This window comes from Trachypithecus francoisi, unplaced genomic scaffold (genome assembly GCF_009764315.1).
Source record: "Trachypithecus francoisi isolate TF-2019V2 unplaced genomic scaffold, Tfra_2.0 Lachesis_group8, whole genome shotgun sequence".
Lineage (NCBI taxonomy): Eukaryota > Metazoa > Chordata > Mammalia > Primates > Cercopithecidae > Trachypithecus > Trachypithecus francoisi.
The window spans coordinates 58,926,020-58,936,830 of NW_022681473.1; the positions used below are offsets into that span (position 1 = coordinate 58,926,020).

Consider the following 10,811-nt stretch of genomic DNA (forward strand, 5'->3'; position numbering starts at 1 on the left):
ACACAGAGACAGGAAGGAAACCAGGCAACACAGATTTCACAGAAACTAGTAAAAAAAGATGATCTGTTGGTACCATCACTCTTAAAAAAAAGAAAAAAAAAACAAGCTACCAAACTCAAGCATATTTTCAAACTCCATCTCTCATCTTAATGTTTTGCATGCAATTGATTCTATGTAAAAGGAAGTGTCAAAATAAGTCTAGTAAGTTGCAACCCACCCTGCAAACCACAAAGGCAATCCATACTGAGAATACCCACAATGATGGCTTGCACACAAAAAAGGGTATTAAAAAAATTTTGTTAAAACAATTAAATGAGGAATGAGAAAGCCTTGTAGACATGCATACTAGTATACTTACACTTTTCGCCATGTGGCTGACACTTCCTAAGGTCAGAACAGTCAGCTAACTGAGTGTCTGTTTTGTATGCAGCCATGGCCACAGGAGAACAGACACCCGATGACCCTCTGCTCAGAGGCAAAAGGAGGCAAGATCTCCAAGAGATGCTGAGAGAAGTGGGCCTGGATGTTGAGTACTGGTTACCCAAGATGCAGGAACACCTGGATGTGACCTGTGCCCAGACCTTACAACACCTAAAAAAAAAACAACCTCCAGAAGCTGAAATCCCAGACACAACATCCATGGGAGAAAAGAGCCTTGGAGAAGCTGCTTACCCTGTCACACCCAAAAAGTCTTTCAGCATTACAGGAGTCTCAGGTGGAGAGGGCAAAGAGAAAGCAGAAGCAGGCAGAACAGGCACTGCAAGAGCTGAGGGACTTGCTGACAAAAGGGAAGTAGAGACAGGAAGAGGCAGTGAGGACAAGAGAAGCAGAGCTGAGACAAGTGATGGACATCCCTGAAGAGTACTGGCCATCCCCTGAAAAGCCTCTAAGGGAAGTCATGGAAAACCTGCAGAGACAACTCAACCTCATGGAGTGGACACTGTGCCACAGGCAAAACCTCCCAGATAGAGATGTGTTGAGATGAGCATCTGGAGGGCTGGCCCTCCAGGGAATTTACAAAGCCAACCACCAAAGGGGCCTGACAGAGAAGAGAGGAGTTGCTCAGTGTCCCCAAAAAGTTCTTACTTTCGGATCCTCAGCAAGGAACACAAATGAAAACAAAGGAATTCACATCTCCTCAGGCTGAATTCATGTTTACCCAGACAGTAGAGAAGCTGGGCTGTAGTTTAACTACTTCAGCCAAGGACAGAAGTTGGGGGTTTAGTCTAGAAGCTGGTTTGGATCACAGCAAACATTCAGAATCCAAGAAAACCCAACAATCAAGTTCTGAGCATTTTATTTCTGCTCAACCAAGTTCAGCTACATCCCCCTGGCCTCCTGCCACTTTCCCACTGATCAGCTGCAGTTATCTAAGCCTGCTCTCCAGGAATTGAAATGTATTGAAGACCTTCTGAGTCACACAGCAAACCCAGACAGATTCTCCTTGCTGAGGCACAGGATTGTAAACTTCTTCCACAGGTTTGGCTCTCATGTTAACCATGGCCTTCTGCACCTGGGAGGAATCTACTGGTGGAAGGCCATTTCAGAGGGTTATTGCAGGGAGCAGTTGGCAGAAGTGAGGCAGCAGTCTGCAGAGGCCCTGGACATTTTCATAAGGGACAGCTACAGTGACTTTGGAGTGAAAGTTGCTGCAGATGTGAATGTTTCAGACTCTCATTCGAAAACAGCCACTCAGACCAAAACTTCCCAAAATCTCCAAACCAAGGTCCAATTATCTGTGGCCTAAACAGGTGGCCTATCAGAAGCAGATGGCCTTGTCCAGTGGAAAGCTGGCCTGACGGCCAACAATCAAACCCAGCATGTCATTGACCACGGGCTTCAGTTGGTGACAATTCGGGACATTATCCTCTCCAGCCACAGAAGCAATTTTAAGGATCCTCTTCAGGTGGCTAACTTCCTGAAAGACAGCTACACTGCTCTGACTAGCATCACTGCCCAGATCCAGGATGGGGAAGAGTTACTGAGTGCTGGGAAGGAGGCCAGGGTTTTTCTAGAGGATGTAAAATCTTGGGAAGTATCTGATCCTGAAGAGCAACTTATAAAACTGATAAATTTCATGAAAATGTTGAGTCAATAACTAAAAAGTTATGACACTTGGATCAATATATGTCTCACAGATTGGGATCTGCAGAATTTTCTAGTAAACACCATCAACTTTTGCAAAAACTCTTCCATTTATAAAACTAAACATATTAAATCTCATTTGTGCAGCCTTCTGGATCCTCACATCTACAGAATGACAAACTTTCCTCAGGCTCACTTCATCGTGCAGTGGATCTTCCAGTCAGATTCAGAGCAAGAGCAGGTGAATATTTCCCAGTTTTCTCAATTAATTGAGATCTTAAAAGAAACCCAGAAAGAACTCATGGAAGTAAATGTCAAATCAGAGGCCCCAAAAACAGAGGAGGAAGCTCAAAGAAAGTCCATTTATGAGGTCAGCTTGGCTTTCAGCTGCTTCTTGAATTAGCTCCAAAAAGCAGAGCAGACAGACACAACTCTTGCTACTTTCCATTGAAGCTGCTGCAGGATATCGTGTGGTAAACAATACCTTTCAGAGTCTCTTAGGGTATGATGAGTTGAGCTTCCTACTAGATGAAATGCAAACTGCCCAAAATAAATATCAGGAGTTTAAGAGTATTTGCAGCTACAGGGCTCAGGCATTCCTAGTTCTCACAGGTCTGACAGCCACAGTTGGAGACACAGCTATTTCTTCAGAAGAGAAAACACAACGCATGTCATTAATGAGACATCACATGGGACAATCATTGTCCAAAGAAGTTGCACATGTCCTCACCAAACCTGGAGCAGATCACGATTGGGAAAACTAGAGAAAGAATTGAGATTGCTCATTAATGAGGATTATGAAGAAGAAGTCACCATCTCTTCTTTGCAAATGGAAGAGGTGAGTAAACAAAGTCTCTTCTATGGAAAGAAACAGCCTCATGAACCACATGACAATGAAAATAGCAAATGGGAGATGATAAAAAATGGAGCCTTCCTAGACTTACTCCAGCATCTAGGTCTAGAATATTGCTACCCCAAAAAATTGAGCAAAGCTAATTTCCATCTAGTCTATAAGACTTCTGTCTACAACACCCAGCCCAGCTCTGAACAGGAGCTTCCCTTCTATTTCCTGCAGAAACTACTGATGATGGATTATGAGCTGAGATACCTAGTCTTCAAAGATAGTAGAAACACAGAACACCAAGTACATCCAAATGCCTCAGATCAGGAAGATGAGGCTTTTGATCCATATGAAAACATTTTTGAAGACAGTGATAGTCCCACTAAATCTTCATCCACTAAGCGTAGCCCCCACATTCTCCCAATGGATATTCAAATGACAATTTTTCACTGTGCAGATGATTTTGCCAGAAAATATATTTTGGCCAAACTTTCCACTTGTCAGCTTGCCCTCCCCCTTTTGGTGCCTAATCCCTGTACTTCTCAGATTGAATTCTCTCTCTGGTCTCTCCGTCAAATTACAAGAAGTTGGCTAGAAGCAAGGAAATCACCAAAAGGGAAGAACCATTATAAGAATCAGCAGATGTGTTGTGTCTGTACCTCAATTGTGTCCTTCATAAGAGTTGGAAATGGCCTCTCTGCTTCCAAATGTCAGATTATGAACTGTCTTCTCAGTAAACAGAAACATGACGTGTTCTTTCACCGACACTGCAGAGGAAGCAGGAAAGATTGCCTCTTGATGGGGGGTGTGGTAGAAATCTACTGGTTCTGTCCAGGAGGGGAAGATGAGGACAGATTTGACAATGATGTGACCTTCATCAATCTTCATGGAGATGCAAAGGAACATGAGCAGCAGCTCAACTTCCTGAAGGAGGTGTCTACTGTCAGTGTGGTCCTCATGTCAGCCTCTGACGACAATGAAGGAAACCGAAAAATTGTCCGTAACTTGTGGCAGTCATCGAGGCCATTGATTTGCTTGCTCGATGACAAAGAAGCAACCATGACCAGTAATTCTGGCCAAAGAATGAGAATGGGTATCAAGGATAGGAATGAGGCAGAATTAATGGAGGAACTCACAGCTACAGTCAGACATTTGCTAGAACTCTCAGACACTGCTCTCAGCTTAGAGGACTGTTCCCAGATTGCTCACCAGCAAGGATTTCTTATTGATGAAGACCAGACAGACTGCAAGGAAACCAAAGAAAAGGCACAGGCCCCAATGGCCCTCCTGGGGAAAATGAAATTATCTCAGATTAAGGAAAAATTACTACCCCTTCAGGGTCAACTGTGGCATCATTGGTGTAAGAAGGACAAAGAACTCTGTCACCTTAGAGAAAAGGGAAATCAGAGCATTGAACAACACAAGAGTGAGACAAAGACAGATAAACAAATAATACGGCATGAACACTTGGCCAGAGAGCCCTTCCTCTCAATGATTTAATGCAATCTGTCCTTCAGATTCTCCAAGAGCATTCAGAAATTCACACCAAACTGTACTTCTTGCAGTGGCTGAGTGTATTTTTGGACAACCTGACTGCAGGACACTTGGAAGAATTGCATGAGAAGCAAAAGTATTGGTGGTCACGGGTTCAAACAGTAAAGCAAAAGGCACCTAATAGTAACTCCCTGCTGTGCCTGCAAAGTGAGATAGAAGCCATTTCCACAGAGATTAGTGACTGCACTTTGGGAATTGAGCAACTTCTCAGAGAAGTTGGTCAGATTTATGAAGCTCTGGAAGACACTTCCTCCATAAAAAAGCGTTGTTTCTTGCTTCCTCAAATTGCTGCAGATCTGATGATATCTGGTGTTCCCAATGAGCTGATGGATGGGGATGCAGCATATGTGCCTCTAACATGGGTGGCAGCTATTTTTGACAAGGTCTCTGAGAAACTTGGAGACAAATGGCTATTTGTTCTTTCTATCCTTGGTTTGCAGAGCTCAGGGAAATCCACCCTGCTGAATGCCCTCTTTGGACTTCAGTTCGCTGTTAGTGCAGGCAAATGTACCCAAGGGGCCTACATGCAGCTCCTCAAGGTGGAGGAGACATTCACAGAGGAACTTGGCTTTGACTTTATGCTTGTTGTGGACACAGAAGGACTTCAGGCACCAGAACACAGCAACAAATCCCAGGACAGGGACAATGAGTTGGCAACCTTTGTCATTGGACTTGCAAACTTGACTCTGATCAATATTTTTGGGGAGAATCCATCAGAGATGCAAGATATTCTACAAATAGTTGTCCAAGCCTTTCTGAGAGTGAAACAAGTAAAAATCTTTCCAAGTTGCCTCTTTGTCCATCAGAATGTGGGGGAAGCTACAGCTACAGACCAAACTATGGATGGATGAAGACAGCTGGAGCAGAAACTAGATGAAATGGCAGCAATAGCTGCTGAACAAGAACAGTGCTTAGACGTAACCTGCTTCAGTGATGTCATTAGGTTTGATGTCAATACTCACATCTACTACTTTGCTCACCTCTGGGATGGCAATCCCCCAATGGCCCCTCCCAATCCTCGCTACAGCCACAATGTCCAGCAACTGAAAAGTAGAAATCTTATGACTGCCACACAGGAATCCAGGGGAAACATCATGCAGATGTAAGATATCAGATGTAAAATCTTGAGTTCAAGATTTGTGGAGAGGCCTGATGAATGAGAACTTTATTTTCAGTTTCAGGAACACCCAAGAAGTCATGGCCATGAACAAACTGGAAACCATGTATAACCACTGGACCTGGGAGCTGAGGAGTCACATGCTGGGCTTGCAGAACCAGCTGATCAACCAGATTCAAAATGGAAAAATCCAGACACTTGAAGCAAGCACACTTGAGGTTCTAGTTACAGAAAAATATGAAGTTGTCAAGCAAGAACTTGAAAAATATTTTAATGAAGACCCATGTAGCAAAATACTGATTCAATGGAAAGCAAATTTTGAAAATAAGCTAATAGCCCTTAAAGAAAAACTTATTTCAGATAGCAAAAGACAAGCCAATGAACTCATTCATTTTAAAAATAAAAGTCAAGAAAGACTGAATAAGATAAAGACAGATTATGAAAAAGAAGTATTGGAAAGGAGCCGAAAGTTGGCTTTAACTGTAAAGGGTAAAGAATTGAGTGAGGAAGAGTTACATGAGAAATTCAATCAACTTTGGAAAAACTGGGTCTGTGATGTATCCACAACTCTCCAGCAAGTCACAGAGCCTGACATTGATTTGGATTCTGAAAACATCCTTTGGGAGTATTTCAAAAACAAGACGAATGACGTGGGCTTACTGAAGAGAAATTCTGCAGAGAAATTTCAAATCAATTATGATAAACATATCACAGTGAATAAGAAATATAATCATATCCCAACGACATTAACAGTCTTTGAGAAAGAGTTCATTATATGACTACTGACCACATTGTTTCAAGATTTAATAAAATTATTAGCAACATGTGGAAGCAACAGTGTGGTTACAACCCAAGTTATTTCCATGAGATTCTAAAGATAATAGAAGAGGAAGTGAAATCTGCATCTACTCAGAAAAGATACACATTTACAAATACATTTATCATTGACTTATGTGTGTGTTTATTTCAAAGAGCAACAGAGAATTTTAAGGAAATCCACAGGGCATTCAAGAGAGCAAATGATCCCGTGAACTATCTTGAAAGTAAGAAAGATGATTGCTTCACGAGTTTTAAGATCTCCTGTCAAGGAGCAACCTCCATCAAAATATTTGTTGATGTTCTGTGGTATAAGCTCACTCCTGCAGTCTCCACTACCATATGGGAGGAAATGACCACTAAAATTGCGGGGGACATGAGAGCTACCTGCCCTGCATTCGATGGAAGCAGGACCAACCTGGAGAAACACATTCTCATCTCTCTGGCAGAAGAAGAAAACTTTGATAATTAGTGGGAATACCTTCATAATTCAGAATCGTTTTTTAGGAGTTACATCAAAAATCATATTAAAAGATATTGTTCAGACAATGGAGGTGAAAAAATGAAGACTTTTTTTGAAAAAAGCTTAATTGATATCAAGAATACCATCCTCTCTGCCATCCATGAATCCACATCAGTAGCTAAAGATAAAAGCAGCACTGCTTCTGGGTGGTTGGATTTATTCTGTGATTGCCTGGGGTGCAACTTGATCTTTCCATGAAAAGACTTGATAAACATTGAACACCAGGAGATAAAACATACTGAGTTTCTTAAAGAAGCCATGAGTGCAGCTTTGGATCTTACAATGAAGAAAATAGAACAGAATTATGCAAGTATGCCTATAGAAGCAATGCTTTCTAAAATTGAGAAAATGGTCTCTGAACATCTCTGTGGCTGCTGGAAGCAGTGTCCCTGCTGTGGAGCAATTTGTACAAACACAATTCCTACACATGAAGGAGACCATCGTGTACCCTTCCACCATCCTCAGGCTGTCAATGGAGAGGAATGGTATGAAACAGACGATTTTGTCATTGATTGCTGTACTAGTTTGGTTGCAAGTGATTGTTTGTTAGTTTTGGGGGATGGCAGGAATTTCCCATTTAAGAACTATCGACAAGCAGGAGGGGATTATGCCACGTGGAGCATCACCCCAGATACCTCCATCCAGCTGTACTGGAAATGGTTTGTCTCTCACTTCAGATCGAACCTAGAAGAAAAATATCAGAAAAAAATTGAGGTAAAGGTAAAATCCCTAATGCATGGGCCAAAATCACAAAACAGGATATTCTTGAAGACTTGAAAAAACAATAATACTCAATGACCACAAAAGAGCCCCAGTGTCTGAAGAAAAGAGGCAGTGTACCTGAACAATCCAAAAACAACTACTCCTTAAAATTAAAACCTTCACCATTTCCATTTTTAAAAGGAAATGTGTAAAAATCAATCAGTTAACACATTAAGAGATGAAAATTTTCAGTAAAAGGACTTCATTTCTCTCTGCCTCAATTCCTCTAGTTTAAAAACAACTTACTAAAATCTGTTAATATATGATGAAATCAAGTAACATTCATTTTAGAAACCTATTTAGTATTTTAAACTATTAGTCTAGATATTGCTTTTTTATTTTAAAATATTTAAGTCTCAGAGTAAGTCATTTTAACAGAGGAAAATCAAAATCATTTCAGGCTACAACAAATTTCTATAGAATAACTGTATCAGTATTTCAACCAATATACATGTCTTGACTGTAAGCTATAAACTGGCTCACTACAACCTCTACCTCCCGGGTTCAAGTCATTCTCCTGCCTCAGCCTCCTGAGTAGCTGGAACTACAGGCACACACCATCACTCCTGTCTAATTTTTTTTGTATTCTTAGTAGAGACGGGGTTTCACTATGTTGGCCAGGTTGGTCCTGACCTCAAGTCTCCCAAAATACGGAGATTACAGGCATGAGCCACTGTGTCCGGCCGGACTTTTCAAGTTTTAAGTGGATTTTTTTCACTCTCTAAAGTTTTAAGGAAAAGTTATTAATATTTAAATGTAAAAACATTCATAGAACCTTCATGAGTCCCAAGCATGGCAATATTTAGGCATATTCTGTTCTAGGAAAGAATAAATCAGAGACTTGACCAAGATAGGGATGTCATCAATTCAGGAAAAGTTATCAAGTAAATATGGAAAGTAGAAATCAAATAACTGTTTTTCTCACTTAACTTTCACCCTGTTCTTCCCTGGTATATTGGCAATTCCCTGTGCATGCTAAGAAAAAAAAAAAAACAGTCACAAAGCTTTGTTATTCAAAGCTTGGTGTTACGTACAAGTCTGAGAATTGGCTTTTGGAAAAAAATTTATGATGACCAGATAAAATGTACCACTTTAATGAAGTCTGTGGACAAGGTTCAATTAGATTGGTTATTTTAAAATGATTCATTGATTATTTTAAACTGATTACTTAAAGAAAAATATCAAAAAGTGTACAGTTTTAAGTCCAGGCACGGTGGCTCATGCCTGTAATCCAAGCACTTTGGGAGGCAGGGTGGGCGGATCACCTGATGTCAGGAGTTTGGGACCAGCCTGGCCAATATGGCAAAACTCCATCTCTACTAAAAATACAAAAATTAGCCAAGCATGGTGGCGGGCACCTGTAATGCCAGCTAGTTGGGAGCCTGAAGCATGAGAATGGCTTGAACCCGGGAGGCAGAGTTTGCAGTGAGCCAAGAGCATACCACTGCACTCCAGCCTGGGTGATACAGCGAGACTCCGTGTTAAAAAAAAAAAAAAAAAAAAAAAAAAGTATACAGTTTTTACAAATCTCTTAATACACTTAATTGGGTTCTAATATTTCAATGACGAATTTATTTTTATACATAAAAGTGTAATGAATGTTTTCCTCCAAATCGGGCATATTTGTGACTCTTCACACCACTTGAGCCATAAATTCATAATTAGAATAAAAATGAAGAGCACTCTGAATCCAACCAGAGCCTGAGAAGGGAAGGAAATCACCCTTCTGCAAACCCACACCTTATGCTAAGTTCTCAAAGCTGATGATCTGAGGGAATCCTGGTGCAAAGAAGAAAATTTCTTCATGTTGGACACAAATGCACCCATTGGCTTCCATTTACAGGTGTACTCTATCTTCCATAAACAATGAAAATAGACAGCCCAGGGAACAGTAGCCAAGTGACTTGGATCTTCAGAGCATAGAGATAGGAATGTTAACTCTATCTCCTTTGCCCTCTCAAAGGGCTTCAAGCATATTCTCAGTGTCAGGTCAAATGACTCATCTCTCCAGAAAAAGTTTGAGGACAGAAAAATTACACAGGAAACATGTTCTTGGAGAGTATAGTTTTCTTTTATTCTATGGAAAATAATGTTAGTGAGAGTTGGAAGGATCTCCCAAAACAATAAAATTGGAATATGATGGGAGCAGAACCCCTGTTCTGCATTGTGCCTGTCTCTCACATCACTGTATCCTTAAAAACTGCTCAGTGTTCAATTACCATTTTCAGAATGCTTTTTATGTTTGTTTGGTGAATTCATAAAAGTCTTTAATGTGAAATAAGCCAAACACAGAAAGACAAATAACGCGAGTTCGGCTGGGTGTGGTGGCTCACACCTGTAATCCTGACATTTTGGGAGGCCGAGGTGGGCAGATCGCCTGAGGTCAGGAGTTTGAGACCACCCTGGCCAACATGGTGAAACCCCGTCTCTACTAAAAATACAAAAAATAATTAGACAGGTGTGGTGGCAGGCGCCTGTAATTCTAGCCACTTGGGAGGCTGAGGCAAGGGAATTGCTTGAACTAGGGAGGCAGAGGTTGCAGTGAGCGGAGATCACGCCATTGTAACCCAGCCTGGGCGACTGAGCAAGACTCGGTCTCAAAAGAAAAATTAAAAAAAAAATTAATAACGCATGTTCTCCCTCATAGGTCAGAACTAAAAGAGTTGCTCTCATAAGAGTAAACAGAATAGTGGTTACTAGAGGCTGGGAAGGGAAAGGCTGTAAAAGGGATAGGGAGAGGTTGGTTAAAGAATACAAAATTACACCTAGATAGGAGGAATAAGTTCTAGGGTTCTATAGTTCTGGAGGGTGACTATAGTTAACAATAATTCACTGTATATTTTCAAATAGTGAGAAGAAAAGATTTTAATGTTCTTAACATAAAGAAATGATAAATGTTTAAGGTGACAGATATAATTACCCTGATCTAATCATTACACATTATATACATGTACCAAAATCTCACTCTGCACGTACACCATGGAATACCATGCAGACATAAAAAACAAAAAGATTATATCTTTTGTAGGAACAAAGATGGAACTGGAGACCATCGTCCTTAGCAAACTAATCCAGGAACAGAAAAATAAATACTGCACATTCTCACTTGTAAG

The 10,811-nt window shown here is 40.8% G+C and overlaps 1 long non-coding RNA gene and 1 pseudogene across 1 annotated transcript in view; both read left to right on the forward strand.

Annotated features, from left to right (window-relative positions):
* LOC117080654 overlaps window positions 1-8,691 on the forward strand; it is a 38,051-nt pseudogene extending 29,360 nt beyond the window's left edge.
* Window positions 1-8,691, forward strand: part of LOC117080655 — a 28,939-nt gene extending 20,248 nt beyond the window's left edge. Inside the window, exon 2 of the long non-coding RNA XR_004435913.1 lies at window positions 8,362-8,691. This is a non-coding gene — a long non-coding RNA (uncharacterized LOC117080655). The remainder of the gene's footprint in view (window positions 1-8,361) is intronic.
* Window positions 8,692-10,811: the final 2,120 nt, after the last annotated feature.